The sequence below is a fragment of the Centropristis striata genome, chromosome 4, assembly GCF_030273125.1.
Source record: "Centropristis striata isolate RG_2023a ecotype Rhode Island chromosome 4, C.striata_1.0, whole genome shotgun sequence".
Taxonomy (NCBI): Eukaryota; Metazoa; Chordata; class Actinopteri; order Perciformes; family Serranidae; genus Centropristis; species Centropristis striata.
In genome coordinates, this window is record NC_081520.1 from 23,602,072 (window position 1) to 23,620,629 (window position 18,558).

At 40.4% G+C, this 18,558-nt stretch overlaps 1 non-coding gene across 1 annotated transcript; it reads right to left on the reverse strand.

Annotated features, from left to right (window-relative positions):
* Positions 1–8,227: 8,227 nt before the first annotated feature.
* LOC131970915 (U2 spliceosomal RNA) lies at positions 8,228–8,413 on the reverse strand. The gene has a single exon (XR_009394318.1). It is a non-coding gene; the product is annotated as a U2 spliceosomal RNA (small nuclear RNA).
* Positions 8,414–18,558: the final 10,145 nt, after the last annotated feature.

An 18,558-nucleotide genomic window follows, 5' to 3' on the forward strand; every position in this document is an offset into this window, starting at 1 on the left:
ATAAGGTAAATTGGGAAGGTTGGGATACAGTTTGCTAGTATGATGTTCTGTCTTTGTTCCTTTTTTATTAGCACGAAATACATTTTTAGATGAGGGGTTTCATCCGCAAGCTGCTCTCGAAGTTTCGGAAGCCTGCTTCTTTGCAGCACTGCATGAAATCCGCTTTAAGGAGCCATCCAACCAACTGCCAGGTAATAAGTAATTGTAATCCAAAAGTTTTACATCAGAATATGCACATGCACTATCCACTCACTGATCTCACTCAACACACTGTTTGTTAGAGGGCTGCACACATACATGGGACCACAATGGAAACAAGTCCCCAGAACTTTTTTGTTTCGCCCAAATGTGTGACTGACTATTAGACAGAAATGCAAACAGCATAAACTATTCAATTAATCACTGATATGATGAAGATACTTAAAGGGGTGCTTTCAAGTTAGCTATTGTGGTTTTGGATGGTGACTAAAGTGACTCAACACAGTTTTATTCCCGTCTCATACTGACATGTTGGTGCATACAGCATTGTTAATGACCTCTGAAGTTGTTTTGTGTCTCTTGTAGGAGAAAAGTTGGTGATTGGCTTCACTACTCGAGCTACACTCAACAGGCTCCTTGAAGCAGGAGACATTACACCGCAGCAAGTGCAGAGGTTTCAGAGCCTCTGATGAAACATGCCATGTTTCTGGATGTCCAGCAGAGAGCAGAGTGTGGAGTGGAAGATGCCCTCTACTTTGTTGACAGGTTAGTTGGGGTATCAAGTAAAGTACGTTTTATCAATAGTGCCAAATCCTAACACACGTTGTCTCAATATGCTTTACAAGTAGAGCAGGCTTAAGACCAGGCTGTTGTCACATTTTCTTGTTTGATGACGACATCTGAAAAACAACCCCTGTTTCAGTTACCCTTGATTTTTTTGAGCAGTGTACATGGCAGCTAATCCACACTCTCCCGTGAACATTGATTCCAAACAGTTTCAACTCAGGATACCCTGCTGCAGCACTTGAAGCGAGTTGCCCAGTCTTTGTGAAAAATAACTTATCTATTTGATCAAATAATCATCTAGTGATCTCAATAGCTTTAAATGATTCCTGGACCCAGAAAATGTATATTTTGACACCAAGATTGACCTTCTAAGTGGCTTGGAAGATATAGCATTTCTCATAGACTTTATATGGCTGCCATCACCGCAATCTTGATGAAGTGGCTCCTACTAAAAATTGAAACCTATAATGATAGAGAGTATGTGGAAAAAATGTGGTGCTTTTGTCGCCTGACTAAGTCACAAACCTCAGTAAAAGGATTTTGCCAGAAAGAGTAACCTGCTACAAGTAACCCTAGTAGAATTTTTAAAATGTATGATTTTTTTTCTCTGTCTAAATGTGTTTTATTTTTATTGTTGCAGGTCATACAATATTGAAAATTATTTTTTTCTTTTTAAGGAGCAACAAAAGAATACAAGCCAAAGAGGAGGCCGTAGCCTGTGAATGGGAATATCAAGACCTAATAAAATGTTATACAAAGTTAATGTTCTTTTCTATTAGACTGTAATAAAGCTTTTGTCACTTTAACATGTCTCTAAATTATATTTGTGGTGCTGAAAACATGAAACAGCAGCTGTAGGGTAGGCAAAGCATTCAACGCCAGTAACCACCAGAGCCACAGCCATCAGAATTTTTTTTTGCGATGGCCCAATATCCAGATTCATTAAACATGTATTCAGCAATGAGTGTACCAAATTTGATGCTTTTATCACAAAATGAACGATTGTTCAGCTAATCCGCCCCACTACACGGGATGCACATTTTTGGGGGGTGCTACCCACACGTTTAGCCCCGTTGCTCATTCCATGAATGCACAATCCTTACAAGCTGTACCTCGTTGTAAAGGTGACTAATCAGGCTTTCCAACAATATACAATTCATCACCAGTTGGTATTATTAAAAGGGCAGTTTTTATTCATTATTATATAACAAATGCCTGCCACAGCCACTAGGGGGCGCTTTTGAGGTGGCCCAATATCCAGATTTGTTTGAAACATATTCACCAACACATCTACCAAATTTCATGCTTTTATCACAAAGTGAACGATTGGTGTAAAATATTGAGCTAATCCGACCCACTATAAGGAATAAATCGACGTTTAAAGGCCAAAGGCATCATGGTGCTAGAGTCTCACTCTTGTCATTTTCTGAAACTTGGCAGCCCTGTGGACATATTTTATACTTTTGCTTAGAAATGTGTATTTATCAGATGAGCTGTCAAGTTATTCCTCACTTGTAGACAATATAACGTACAATATAAACATTATATTCTTGGGGAAACTGTCCAGTGAGGCTAACCTAATTTGTAGTAAATGAGCTGAAACATTCAGTCTGGGCTTTTCATGGCTGCTGTACGTCATGTTGGTGAAGACGATCGGCCTGGTATGAAACAGTTTAAGCATCACTGATGGAGTGTGAGGGACAAACATTTGCTTCTGAATCTTTCACTTCATTTTCCACATTTTCCCTCTTAAATCAGCTTCAATACCCTAAAATGCAGCATTTTTGGCAACCATTGCTCTTTTTGAGAGCAGGTGTGTTAAAAACCATCACTCATAAAAAGCCTTCAGTGCAGTTGAATTCCTGTCACAAACCTCACAATTCAACAAGAACGTAGTTTGACCTTCATGTTCAGCTTCAAATAGCATCAAAAATAGCAATGAAACAAGTGAGTTTCCTGAATGACTTCTGAAAGGTCTTTGACAAAGAGCTACATTCTGTTTTATTCCAGGAAAACAATCACAGTATGTATTTTTTATTTTCTTCTCTGCTAAACTTTGACATCTTATCTCATTTTCTGCTCCTCCTCCTCAAACTAATTACCAGCACTGAGCCACATTTTTCTTTTGCCTTCATCAAAGGTTTACTTATAAAAGACAATCTGAATGCAGCATAATGGATGTGACAAAGGAGACAGAACTTCAGTGAGACTGAAGAAAGTAATGAAGCCCTGATGCATCTATCGATCACTGCAGAGAGAGAGTGAGCGCTGGATAAATACACTAACAGTGAGCACTGTCCTCCATACAAGTGTAAGATTACAAGTTAAATCATTTAAGGCAAAAATGTCACATTATCTGACTTCACAAAAGGTAAATATTAAGTCTCTCTGTCTCTCTTTTGTAAAGGCCTGAATCTTCACACTCAAGTTTTTCTGGATAGAAACCGTTCCAGCACACAGCAGCAGTTTCCTGAAGGTAAGTGAAGTGGAGAAGATGTTTGAGCGGGAATCAATATTCAACAATCTGTGTGTAAAAATGGGAAACTTTGAAATCAATATGACACTAAGACCACTATCACTATCACTCAACTTCAAATATATAATGCATTATACAGTACATGTCTCTGTCTTGTCCCCCTCTTCGCTCTCCTCTCCATGTCTCTGTGTCTCACTGCTCCTCCTGTTCTTGTCTCCAGTTTCAAAGTTTCTCCCTCAGACTGAAAGCTCTCCTACAGCCACACAACAGTTTCAGTTCAGAGAAACTTTAGCTGCTTTCACACGTTTGTGGATTATCGGGACACTTCAGGTCATCTACTTGTTGTTGCAACTGTTTCCCTTATTCATCTAAATCCATGATTATTTGTGAAGTGAAACATTATCAACAACTTCTTCCTCCTGTGATGAAGCCATGTAAAATCATTTGGCTCACAGTTTCTCAGCAGCTGTTAAAATATTGGCAGCATGTGTTGATGTTTTTATTCACACATATCTGTTGAACCAATTCCATTGAAATCATTCTCTTGTGTAACTAATGAAGGTTCATGAAGTGAACTTGTTGGTGCTATTCTGCCCTCACAGCTCTGCAAGCTAACTTCTCTACCGAAGATACATAAAAGTAGATTCCTTCATAAACTTTATTTTCATGTGCAAATAAAAGACAAAAATAAAATTGCATCAGTAATGCAGACATATAATATCAACCTAAATACTTCAACAATGTATTCTTAATTAACTTATCTACACGTTAGGCTAACAGGCTAAGCTAGAGTTAGCTAATTAACACAACAACATGCTAACGAAATAGCTAATGCGAGCGCCATTATGCTCTGGAAGTAGATTCCTTCATAAACGTTCAAGTGTCCTTAAAAGACAAAAATACATTTGCATCAGTTATGGAGACATATAAAATCAGCATGAACGTTAAATATGCATGTACTTTTACTATATATTCTTAAATAAATCATCGCCATGCTAATGAAATAGCGTGCTAACGCGCTAATGCTAGCAACGTTATGCTAACACCAAAATTAGCGTTTTTCCATACAATTATCCAACTTAAACCAAAGGCATATATGTACAAACATTACTGGTTGTGAGTGAACCTTACAGGCTGTGTCCAACATTAACAAACAGCGCCACAGGCTACTTCACTGACAGAGCACAACATAGTAAAACATAAATGTGATTCTTCTTGAATAACATAATCAGGCTGAAAAACCTACAAGAGCCTGAACAGGTACACTGGCTGAAACAGGTAACAATGATCAGTTTCCTCTTTACATTAATGTAATTTTGCAGCTTTTTAAATGTTTTTTAAGTCAGGGAGAATATTCAGCGCCTTGGACAGCGACACTGAACCACTGCTGATCAAGACTTTCTCTGATGCTGCAGACGCTGTAATCCCTGCCACAAGTCCAACCCAAACATGTGCAACATCAAGTATTTATGAGCTTGTTGTGGATCATGTAAATACAAGGAATGTGTACTTAATGTGTAAGTCCATCACACCACTATTTCAGTGTCGGCTGCAGCCTGGATTTCATATTTGAGCCAAAGTATTGAGCCAGTGGAGAGGAGGAAGACTGTATAAAGGCTGACTGGTAAGAAGCTGTGAGAAACTGATTACTGATACAACTGGATCAACTTCTATTCTGAGCTCTGAAGCTTTCCTTGATTCCTGACAGGTGAATAACCCTGGTGAAGGAGCAGAAGAAAGAGTGATGACAGACTGATAAATCCCCAGAATGTTTCCACCTGCTGATGTCTCTCAGCTTCTCCTCTGTGTCTCTCCAGGTTTCCTTCACTTCCTTCCAACCTTCACTACTTTGTCTGTTCTTTGAGCATCATGTCTCAATGATGGAGCACCGTGCCTGCATGCACAATACTATTTCACTGCACACGTCACAGAGGACAAAGGGAAGTAGAGAGTGCATCATACATACAAACATGATCACACTGCTGACAGACAAACATTAACAACATAAAGGTTTCACAGAAATGAGCAGCAGAACAAACTGCAGTCTGTAAATCACTCCTGTCATCTTAGACTAAAGCAGAATCAAGTTGTCCCAGATCATTCTGTTCATTTGTTCTCACTTTTCTGCCCCCTGGTCTATTAAGTTTTCATTATATTCCCTCTTTGTTCTTCAGTCTTTAGAACCAGGTGGAGCTCTTGTGTGAACAATGAGAACACTTCAGGCTTTACTGACAACTAAAATGTCAGAGTGGGTTACTGGGACCGCTGTCAAAATAAATGCAGCTAATGTGCTCATTAATCTCTGATTGATGGAGGGTCTCAGTTATGAGCAGGACAGAAATGTCCGACCAACCAGGTTCCATCAGTCACATCATTCACTTCAGATTGTCTAAAGTACAGACATTCAAATTGACTATAAACACCACACACTCATCTACTGAGCTCCCAAACCTCCCTATCTATATACACAGAACATGTCAAGCTGCTGTTCAGTCTGTCAGCAAGCCAACAGTCTTCTCTGTCTGACACAGATCCCTGTACTGACCTCACTCTGACGGCTACCATCAACCACAACTCAGACACTGAACCAACTTTCATACTCAGCTGAATATTGTAGTGGTCTGACTACTAGTGGTTACCACAGTGAAGAGGCAACCTTCTACATAGACTCACCATTTCTCTAGGGCCCAGACCACAGCCAAGCACTCCAGCTCTGTGGCACAGTCATTCTTTTCAGTCACATTCAGACTGCTGCTGGCAAAAGCCAAGATTCCCTCTGTCCCCTGGCCTGTCTTCTGCACCAGTACAGCTCTCAATCCTGTCTCACTGGCATCGGTATAGACAAGGGAAGGAAGATTGGAGAAATTTATCACAAAACAATGGTACCTGCCATGCCAAGAAACCTTTGGAGAGCCTTGAGGCTGGTAGGAACGGGGAACTCTGACTGCTTCAGTCTTCTCAGGATCAACAGGGACGCCTGCTGATGGCACCACATGTCTCTCTTCATGTTCACAGTAAGTCCTGTTTCTCTGACTTCATCCAGTACCTCCTGAAGATCACAAATGCTATTGCCATGAGGATGAGTAGACAATGATATCGTCAAGTTTACATACATCCTTCTTTACAGCCCACAGTTCCACAAAAGGCAGAAGATAATGAAACAGTGTCACATTGATTGCATTCACACATGTATTATTGGCAATCAACAAAGAGTTGCAGTGAGTTCAGTTCCTAGTTATTGAGTGATGATTTGTTGACTTTGGAAGATTATTCTATTTCAAGCTTATTTTATAGAAGCAGGAAGGTGATCAGAGCTGGACTGAGAGTGGAGCATCCCAGAAAAACACATTGATTCATGAGATCATTTCTCTTGGACTTCTTAGTCTGTATTTTGTATCAGTGACTTTTCTGTGATGGAGAAACAGAGAAGTACAAACAACATGAGATCTAATGTCTCAGCTTTTCTCCATACAATCAAAGTGTTGACCACCAAGTACAAGGAGCACAGTTCTATGTTTCCACCTTAATAAAACAAGTAGGAGTTTTAATGTTCTCTGAGACCTTCCAGAGAAAAAAGCAACTAACTAAGACAATTAACATGTATCCATCTAGGAAGGAAATTAATTCCACACTGTGAATAATAAAATACAAGTCGGTATCATTAGCAAGAGTTATAATAAGACTTTAAACGTATCAAACAGCTGGTCAATACAACACTTTCAGCAGCTGTTGACCTACAGTTTAATTTGCTTTATGGAGGTGGAGGAGCTGCTGAACCTGCTGAGGGTTTTCATCCACCCACTGTGTGTAAACATCTGCTCTAATGAACACCAGCAGCATGCTGATAATTATTATAATGCATCCACTTTTTAAACAATATAACTGGAGGATGTTTTTAAACAAACAAAAAAAAAATATTTAAATGCCAAATGAACCTCCCAGTGTTACGCCTGGTGTATAGGGTTGCCACCCCATCAGCAGTTCTCAGCTCCACCAGGTGAAAACAGACTCAGTGAATCATGTTGTGCTCAGAGAGGTCAGCCATGCTGTGCTGTTAGAACAAAGAAATGGACAGAAACTTTTATTTTGAAAAGGAGACTTTTATTTTGAAAGCAAGAAGTGCCGTGCATCCCTCAAGCATGAGGTGAGAGACTGAGAAGCGCATGTGCAGCTGTTGGAGAAGTTGAGAAGCCCGTGTTGCCGCTGTTGGAGACGGAGGCTGTGTCCCAAAGTCAAGGAAGGATGCTCAAACGGCTGGATTTGAAGGACACTACGTCATCGACATCCGCCGAAGGACTGTCCCAATGTCGAGGATGCTCCGGAGGACAGAGTCCTTCTTTTGCCCAAATTCCGAGCATGTGTGTATCCTCCGTGCGCTCCGACTACCCATAAAGCATTGCCCACACCGGTCTACCGGGAGATTTAAAAATGGCGAGCGTAGAAACAGCGACGCCGGCGGCGCAAAATGCATTTAAATATGTAGATATTTTCAGTTTACACTGAATGTTATCACATAACTTACAAAACGTGTGTTCAAAGTCAAGCAAAAACATATGAATAAGCATATGCCAGAATATTAAGCTTAAAGATAATAAACGTCATCTTGATACATTGCCGGTTTAGTTAATTAATGCCGTCTCAGTCGCTAAAGTTATTGTTTATTAATTTATATGTGTCCGATGATGATGTACTATGTGCAACTGTGCCATTCAGAAAGTTATACATTTCTTTATTGTGTTTACAGGGACCGAAAGTCCGCTATTATCCGTTATTGTTATTTATAAATAACTGTTATTGTACTGTACTGTAAAATAAAAAATAAAAAATCACAGAACATATTTCCATGATGAATTATGCGCCGCTGCATTCATGGCACTACGTAGCGGCCGAATTCAGCCAGGATCAGTTAAATATTCAGGTTTAATTTATTTTATATATAATTTATAATAATTTATATATAATTTTTATTTTTACTTGATAAATCGTGGAGATTCAACCTTAAAGCATCTTCTTCCATTTTCACAAATATGTGTCAGAGTGCTGATGCCAAAGACACATTCATGTCGTGAACTGATTTTGAAACTGCGGCGCCGAATTTATTTATTTATTTTTTATTAAACTGATAAGAACAGATACTACACTTGATCTTAGCCAAAGGGCCGAGAGCGGCGTTGAAGTTAAGCAGGACGTCCAATTACGCAATGACGCACAGCTGCACACTCCGAAGGCTGTCCCATTTGTGCATTACACCAGTCAAAGGAAGGACTCTTGCCTTGCCTTCGGAGGACCCGACTCTGAAGGAAGGATCCTACCAAGGAAGGATCCTTGACATTGGGACACAGCTGGAAGCAGATTTCAAGAGGGACTTTGCTTGCTGGCCATTTCCAAGGATGCTACTGGTGGGGAAACGATTTTATGTTGTTATTTGTTGCAAGTTGAATGCATATTTAATGGTGAAATGCTATTGTAGTTAATTTCTAAATGCTGTTTTGTTATGTTAATGTTAAGTTAATGTGATGGCATGATAGAGTAATGTTGGTTTAGTAAATGAATGAAAAGTTTAATAGTAACTTTATATTTGTGTATATTTGATGCAAGGCAGCTTGAGTAATTGCATTATTTTGTGTTGTTTTATTTTTCTCTTATCAAGGTTTTCAACCTTAATGGCTTAGTTGTAACTCAATAACTAAATAAAAGAAAGAAGAGTGAAGAAGCGTTTGAGTTGATTACGATACACCTTGTAGATGGTCAAGGCCTCTTTCAAGTTTGGGCAGAAGTAAAGAGAAATCCCCTGAGACACATTGACACATGCTAATAATGCTGATAGCTGGAGGAACATTAAACATGAAGAGTTGGTTGCAGCTTTGGAGCAGTGAGGCTGTACAGGCTGCATGAAGTGTGTGATATCAATTTAGTATGCTAATTTAACTGCTATATTCCCATAGCGACAGCCTGGGGAAGGGTTGTGTGTGTGTGTGTGTAAATGTGTGTGTGCTCACTGGACTGTGTGTATAAAGAATGTGATGGTTTTCTTGGTGCATATTGAAACATGAAGAGGAGAGAGAGGCTGTAGAAGTGAACAGGTGAGTGTCAGGCTAATATTATTATTACAGTATATTTCCCAACTGTCACTCATTGACTATGTATCAGACAGCTGAATCCCCTCATGGATCAAAGTGTGTGTGAGAGGACTGACAGGACGGACAGATGAAAGTCAGGCTGTGGACTGACAGCTCGTATAAAGACCTGTCTAAGAAGAGACTCCATCAGTCTACTGAGCTGTACCTGAACGTGCCACTACCCACGGACCACAGCAGCTAATGATCCACAGTCACAGTGAACAGCACAAACAAGGCCGTCATCCAGCTGATAGTGAAGCTCTGTTCATTATTTGACAGTGAAACAACAACATGGCCGCAGTTAGCAGTGATACATCATGTTAGCAAATAGCTGCTTTGACCGCCATTGACTTTGCTCTAATATTACACTGATGATTGTCAGAACACATTAGATAAACTGTGATGAATGTGTCACTGCCGACAATCACACATCATACCACTATAATCTCCAGTGTTTGACCCCTTTTACTTTGTTCATGTGTGAGAGTGAACAATCAAGGACACGTTCATTATGTGATCATTCTACAATAATGTCTCATTAATGTGTCATCTCTGTCGGTCTTTAACTGTTCAGGAAAGTGTTCAGTTATTTGGACCAAACTAATTTCCACCTTGTGTGAGGAAAATAAATACTGAGTGACAGTCTGAGAAACGTGTCAGAGGAGAAGAGAGCATTTATATCAGCTGACTGTTTCACAGTTGTGTTTGACTGATGGCACTCTGCTCTCTGGGAATCTCTCTGAATGAATCCAAGCAGCTTATAATAGTTTCTGTCGGGAACAATAAGTCTCCACTAGAACAGCACAGAGCACACACACATCCCTGAGACATGAAGAAATAATGCACACAGCAAGAGATGACAGTGCAAGTAAAATTCAAGATAATTTGATGAGGATTCTGTGGGAGAGAGAAATCCATAGACTGTATATTAATAATGCACATAGTCACCCGTTGGTTTGTGGACTGCCTGTTGGAAGTATCAAGTTCAGTGTTTCAGCTGTCGCCATCTTGCTTTATGTCCGTCCGTGTTTTTTGAAGCTGGGAGAAAACAAATTTGGACTGTGGAGGCACGAGGACGCTTATGTAAAAGAAACGCATAATGCTGAAAGAGTGTATTCTCATGAAATGGGACCATTATCGACACAGTTAGTATCATCTTGCATTGGAGAAGACTTGAAGCTAGTGACTGAGATCATAATGTCGCCACAGCATTTTTTTCTGAGGTAATAAAAGTGAGAAGTAATCCCATTTTGTATTGAGATAGATAGGACCGGAGTTCTTATGGCGACCCAGTTGGATTTTTTGACAGAATGCAGGCTGAAGGCGCTTCTGGGTTTGCTTCACTGCTCAGACTGGGAGGTTACCGCCTGGAGAAATCATAATGATTAACTGCAGTTTGTAGGTAGGAACAGTCAGACATGGAGGGACAGGATATCTGCAGATAGGGGTTGTGTTCTCATCTATCTATATCTACTTCTATTTTATTCTTTATTCATTTTTCTTATTTGGTATTGCTGTACATTAATTTACCTTTACTTAACGCTATCAAATCTTTATTAAAAGCCATTAAACGTGATGTCAGACACTGATGTGGTTCTAGAGAGACGGGGAGAGAGCGTCACTTTGCTCCTCTTCAGAAACAGTCAGTCCCTGTCTGATGTGAGCAATGCTGCAAAAATAAAAGGGTTATAGTGTCATTGTCATTAAATAAGAAATGTTCTGGTGGAAGAGGATATTGGATCTGATGACAGCATGTAGTAGATAAATGTAACTGAAGTGATGTGATGGGACTAATAATCAGAATATTAGAAGCTCAGCCGTGTCTGACAGTAGAAGTACAAAGCTTAAGAATCAATGAAGCAAAAATATCTTGTTATTAAGTTACAGAAGTGAAAAACAACTGCTCTGTGGAGAATATGTGACTGTGTTAAACACTCTGCCATTTCATTAAATATAAATGAGTCTGAGATGTTGCTATTGCTTCAGATTAAATCGACACAAGTGAGTCACAGACTGGCTTCATGCTGTAAACACACACAGGTGGATGTAGATAAGATACTGTCACAGTTTGTTCCAGGACTTTTTGTTGTTTTACTGTGAAGACGTGTGTCCATATGACCATCGATCCTCCAGTCAAACCAAACAGCCTCTAAACTGGACCAGACTCGCTCATTCTCACTGTGAAGCTGAGTGTCAGAGCTTTGGAGCAGCAAAAGGCAGAGAGACGGACCGCAGACACAAACTAAACAGCACATCAGGAAACATGACACAACAACAATCTGACGTGAGACTAAAGAGAACAAACACAGAGTCACAGCAAGAGGAGAAGAGGGACTCTGTAGCATTACTGTCCACCAGCCTCCCATCACTGTCTCATTAGAGAGCAATCAGTGGAGCAATGATCTCATTCTGAAGCCTCTTTCTCACTGGACTGCATTAGGACGTAGATGTGATGGTGGATGGTGGAAACACACGGCCAGAGAGACAGAAAAAGAAGACAGTGAGAGAGAGACTGTGTCTGACTCCATGGTGTGTGATCACTTCAGGAAAGGCAGCCGCTGTGTCTCAAATGTAAAGAGTCCACTTGTAGCTCTGAACAAAGCATGTATTCTATCAGTCCAGCACACACACATTCAAAGTGAGAGATTATAGAGCTACATGGGACACATTCCTCTCACTCAGCTCTGGACTGGAGATAGAAATGATGGAGGTCAGTTCTGATCTGACTCAACACACAAAACTGTCCTCAACTGAGTCTTACTGTCTCTTCTGAAGTGTCCAGGTCAGGAGGTGGTGTCCTCATCTCACTCACACACACACACACACACACACACACACACACACACTCAGTGCAGGGTCAAAGTGGCCGCTCTTACCTGAAAGAGAGAAAAAGAGGAGAGCAGACTGTAAATGAAGGTTTCACGTTGAGATTTCATGTTTTTTTTCTCTTTAAAATACACTTCAAAAAATATATATTTATTTATTTTTTTAACAATCTGTTTATTGGATTTTACATTTTAATGACAAACAAACAAACAATGCTGTTCCATCCACCAGTAATTGCAAGTAAATACAACATACTACAGAACAGATACCAACCCCCCCACTCCCCTCCCATAGGCACCTAGCCCCAAGAAATTGGCAAATATAGTTGAAAAGTAAAGATAAACAAACAAAATATAAATAAAAAATATGGGTTGTGATAAAAGAATAGATACAATGATAAAATAAATACCAATAATAAAAAAAAAGTAAATTAATAAACAAATACGTAGATAAACAAAATCAATAAAAAATAACAAATACCTAACTTATTATATATAAGACAAATACCTAACTTATTATACACACACACACACACACACACACACACACACATATATATATATATATATATATATATATATATATATATATATTTAATTAATTAATTAAAAAAAAAACATGGATAACAATAAACAAGTAAATACAATTAAAGGGAAACAAACAACCAAACAAAGGCTATTTCAAAGAATATTTGACACAAAAACCAACCTGATGTCATTTGTCTGTCATACATCACTATGATCATTTTACATGTTGCTGAACTAACTTTAAGGAGTCTCCAGAAAGAACACAGGAAGCTGACAGTTTCATCATTTGCTGATCTTTATGACAATCCATTGAACACAAACTGCTGTGACTCTGTTTAGTCTCTGTGTGAATTTACTGAGCATCATTTATGAGCCTCATTCACTGAGCAAAACAAAACAACACATATTTACTGCTACAAAGATGCTGAGAGATGTTTGTACTCTCAGAGGAGTCCTTGTGAAAACTGTTGTGAACACCACATGAGATGAAAATAAGACAAACTCATTTTCTCCTCAACATACTGAAATCTTTCTCAACAAATGAGAACATGAAGGCAAAAGCAGCCAAGCGCTACTTGTCCCTGCTGGATTCATGGAGCATTTTACTTCAACAACTCCTCATTGTTTTAACCAACAGCATTCATATTGTTGTCTTGTCAGAGTTTCATCTTTCAGTGGATAACATGAAAAGAAGCAGCTGAAGTGACGTTAAATGCAACAATGGGATGAATGAACTAATCAAAAAGTGTGGTGATTATTATTAAAGACTGCTTCAGTCTTTTAACCATCAATAGAAGCTAAGCAGCTATAATAATCATGCTGAACACATCCAAATATTAAACAATGGAGGAAAGAAAAGTGTTATTAATAATGACAACATTAATTATATTTAAAGTAAGATGAAATGTTTGTGTGTATTTTAAAGGAAGAGAACATCCTGTAACAGTGGGACACGACACAGCCCTACAGGTGGTTTTCAGAGAATCCTCCCTGAGGCTTGTTGATGCCTTCAGGCTCCTCTGTTGCATTTCTGCTGCTGATTTGTTGGAGGACACAAGAGACGAGACAACAGAGTGTCTGTCTCTGTCTAACTCTGTCCATCCCTCATTAACCCCCTGTTATTTCACACCTCTGGTTCAACAACATGTGGGACGTTAAACCCTCCAGCCAAGAGCTCCAAAAGACAAGCAGCCCTGCTGACTCTGAGACAAAGACACTGTCCTCCACTCCCTCTGTGGGTAGAGACAGCATCACATGAGGCTGAGCTGCTGCTTCAATCTGATGGGAGGATGTTTAAGATCAGAGCTTCACAGTCTGGAACAAACCACATAATCACAGGCTGACCCTGATGGAAACATGATGTTATGTTTTAATACAGCAGATTATGATTCTTAATCTGACTCTGATTCTACTTCTGATTCTGATTCTAGCAGCTCTAACACACACCAGGCTGGACCGTGCAGGATGAAGAGCAGCTCTGACATAAAACCTGAGCAGTTATTTTGTAGAAAGATGGAGGAATACAAATCAAACCTGAGTGTCAGCCTGGCATCAACTGTCTGCAGCTCACTTCCTGTCTGTCTGTCTGTCAGCTTTGACTTCTGATGCTCTGACTCTGTTATGGAGATCTATGTGAGTACTGTACCTTTAAATACACCTTCACATGACCAGAAACTACATTTCCCATGAGCTCACGCTGCTCTGATATAATACAGTGTGCAGTTTGTTACTTTGTTGACTTGCTCCACTTTGTGCTGCAGCTCGTTCAGTTTGCAAAATATACTGAGGAGCATTACAGACACAAAGTCTCTTCTCTGTTATGTTCAAGAACAGATCAGCAACTTCTGATGTAAGATGTACTGTGGCATTACACACACACACAGCCACACACACTGACAGAGAGATGATCTGACCCTGCAGGGGTATATCTCCCTGATCTGAGTGTCAGAGAGCAGCAGAGGACATGAACACAGTGAAAGTCCAGCAGGACTGACAGACTGCAGGAGGCTCAGTTCACCTCCACTGACACAATACAAAGCTGAGCTCACTGTTGGCACATAAAAGAGCACATTGAGTCCAGAAATGGCATTACACAGTGATATAGAGACAGGAATACTGACTGTTGATACGATGTGATGAGGTTTGTGATTGGTTTATTTTACCATCAGCAGCATTCTTCTGTCGTCAATAAAGTTTTCATAGTTTGAAGGTGAGAAGCAGCAACACTGCAGTTAAATCAGCTGCTCAGTGATCATTAGAGCTGTCTGTGTTTGTCTTCAGTGGTCTCAACTTCAGCTCGCTGGCTGCCTTCAACACAGCAACACACTTTTCATTGAACAAATAATTAACACATAAATGTCCCACAAGATCACACACACACACACACACACACACACACACACACAGAGTACCTGTACACACAGAGACAAACTCATGAAACACATGCCTCCACACACACTTTGACTCCCACACACAGATTGTAACAAAGCTCTCTTCATCCACTGCCTTCAGTCAGAGAGCCCATTGAGATCCAACTGGAAACACACAACCCTTCCTCTCCTCAGTCTGCATTTATGACGTTAATACTGGAGGACTCTGTGTGGACATGTGTCCCAACACATTCATTTCTACATCATGTCAGTGAAACAGGACAGATGCTCTGGAGAAGTTCAGTCTGGATGATTCTGCAGACGACTACTTTCCTCTTTAGAATCTTTTGATTTCCTGAGCAGAGATCCCACTGGAAGTTAGTTTATGTTTGACTGCAGGAAAGAACAAACAGCTTCAGCAGTCTGTTGAGACTTTCTGTTGATGTGTTGGAATGTGACGCTTTCCCCTTCAGATAATGACTTCACATCACAAACACAAAGTCACTGCAAACATTACAGCATCAAGTCTGAGTGCATGTTCTGTCCCAGACACTGTTTTTCCTTCATCCTCTCCATCCACAAAGCACATCACTAGTTTCTCTGCTAGTTCTGTTGATTTAATAATGGTGGAAAGCTGACTCTGTTTTCCACATACTGCTGTAAAACATGTGAGTCTAATCCAGATGAGGTCCTCTAACTCTGGACTGACTCTGGTCCTGGAGATCCAGACTGAGCTGTGGGGAAGTCTCTGTCTGTCTAGCAAACAGGAAACTCCAAACTAAATCACATCCAGCATGATCGCAGGAAAAATGTGGAAATGCTACAATGTAACAGCTGAATTTGCAGTAATTCTCACAAAGCATTCTTCACAATCATGCTATTCATTTATGTGGATTCCTCTCTCAGTTCCTTCATCAGCTGCTGGATGTCACTAAATGAACACACCTCCAGTTATTATGGCTCCACATGTTCAATAACAGATCAACAGACTGGAAATAAACTGTTGGCTTCTGTCCTGTGGTCTCTTTTGTAAACATGTTAATCCTCTGATCAGCCAAAAAAAAATGACAGAATGTTCATTGTAAGAAACTCAGTGAAATGTGAATCAGTATCAGAGGTGTTTTCTTCAGCAGGATTACCTGTTTGAATGAAGGATTAATAGAAAGTGGATGTGTGGATGTATTTAATGGGTGAACACTTAAACCAAGCAAAAAGCTTTAATCCTGTAATCCTATAATACAGTCTCACCTCTGATTTTTATTGACTTTAAATACAGAAACAAACATCCAGTCAGTGATTAGCTCAGTGTTACATAAAGCAGAAGAGAAGAGCTCGCTCTTGAACAACAAACTGAGCTGATTATCCACTTCATAAAAAGGAAATCATAAATATGCTTTTCCTACATAAAGTCTGTAAATCATTCACTGCCTGCCGAGTATATTATTGCTCAATGTGTCCGTCATGTTACCGTCTGTCTCTCTCTCCTGATCACTGGATGCACTTTGAAAAGCCAGCAGCAAACAGGGTCAACATCCAAATCAATGGAAGTGTGAGCAGATGAGCAGTTTAAAGAAGCTCTGCAGTGAGACGGCATCACCGTCCCCTCAGAGGAAACAATGGCTCAGTCTGAAAGATCCCACTGTCAGTCATGTGCAGGCAGCGAACTACAGCAGCAGAGTTCCACTTGGCTAAAGTTTTTAAAGACACAGGAGATGGTAAGTACATTTTAAACACATCAATCTACAAAGGTATAAATATTAAAATGTGTTAATGACTCAACATCGCTGACAACAGTCACCTCTGCTGAATGCAACACATTTCTCCAAATACAGAGTGAGCTGTGGAGTCAAATAATGACATGTTGGACGTGTGATTTTGTTCCAAATGAAGAATCTCTGACAGTAATGGGAGTGATTCTGGGCTTTAAAAGGGCTACTTTAAAAAAAAAAAGAAGAAAAAAAAAGCTTCATGAAAGTGAAGCCACTCCTGCAACATGTCCACTGTATTCTCAGTCAGTTCATTGTTTTAACAAAATGTAACTAAATATATTTAGCTGCAGCTGGAGCTTTGAAGGTCACCGTACCATGTAATCATTGTATTTAGTTTGACTGAACATGCAGATGGACAGCAGAGAAGTTGTTTCTGCTGCAGGAGTTGTTGTTGCTATGACTGTAGACAGGTGAAGGAGGGACTCTGTGTCTGTCCAACTCCTCCTTGCGAAAGCTTTTACTTCTGTTTGTTTCTTCTTCCCTTCATCCACGTGTATCACACACTCTGTCTCTCATCCATCTCACACACACTCCTCACTAACAGGCTGCTTGCCGCATCAGAGCCAAAGAGAATCCAACTGATCCAACGTGTGATACACACATCACGAGTCAAAGTCAAGAGAGATTATTTACAGATAAAGCCACTTATTGTACAGTTTACACCAGCTAGCATGTGCCACTGAAGCACACACACACACTTGCTGGTGAAGTGAGTGAACAGTGGAGCTGCCAGTCATGTCTGTGCTCTCCTCTACTACTGTGCTGAGAGGAGACTCTCTACTGAAGCTGTCAGCTGGACCATCAGCCTCTGAGGCTGTGTCACACACTGCGACTGTACATGAACACTAACTTTATTCAGAGCAAACAGAGCTCTACTGGAACACGAGCAGCTCTCTCTGTCATGTCAGCTGTTTTCAGGAAGGGAAGTCACTTCACATACCTTCAGAACTCGAGTCAGCAGCAGGCGGACAGACGCACAATAAACATCCACGGTAGCTGTTATTTCCCTCTCAACTCCGGTGTTTCCTAGTGGAAAACGTCAGGACATGAAATGAAAAGAATGAAACGATCCCTTGCCTTGAAATCCAAAGAGGAAAGCGACGCCGGGGATCCACACGGTGTGTATCCAGAAGTAAAGCATGGTGTCCTTTAATCAGGTGCAAAAGCTCCGCGCTCTTCCCGACGAAGCTCCGTCTCCAGCGGCTAATTTCCAGAAGAGAAAGCGCTGCGAATGAAGCCGAGCGGAGGAACAAATCCCAGTGTGAACACAAGAGCTGGGGACTCTGTCACTGCCAAGTGTGTGTGCTGCTGAAACACGGACAGTAGCGCCCCCTACCGACACACACACACACACACACACACACACACACAGAAGAGAGAGAGAGAGAGAGAGAGAGAGAGAGAGAGAGATAGTGTGCAACGGACAGCTGACTCTGTGTCTTCAGGTCTGGATATGGAAGACTGAAGGATTCTAGAGTCTTTGAGACATCAAGGGCACAGAGTGTGTGTGACATCATATCAGAATTCTATAGAATTCTGATATGATTCTGCTGATCCAGTGTGTGTGTGTGTGTGTGTGTGTGTGTGGTTCAGCACTGACAGCAGGACTCATCTGAACTAATCCAACACATTTCATTCAGAACCACAACCATCATTTTCACATCAAGGCTCTCACTATTCTGTTAACTGCTGGACCGAAGAAGAAGA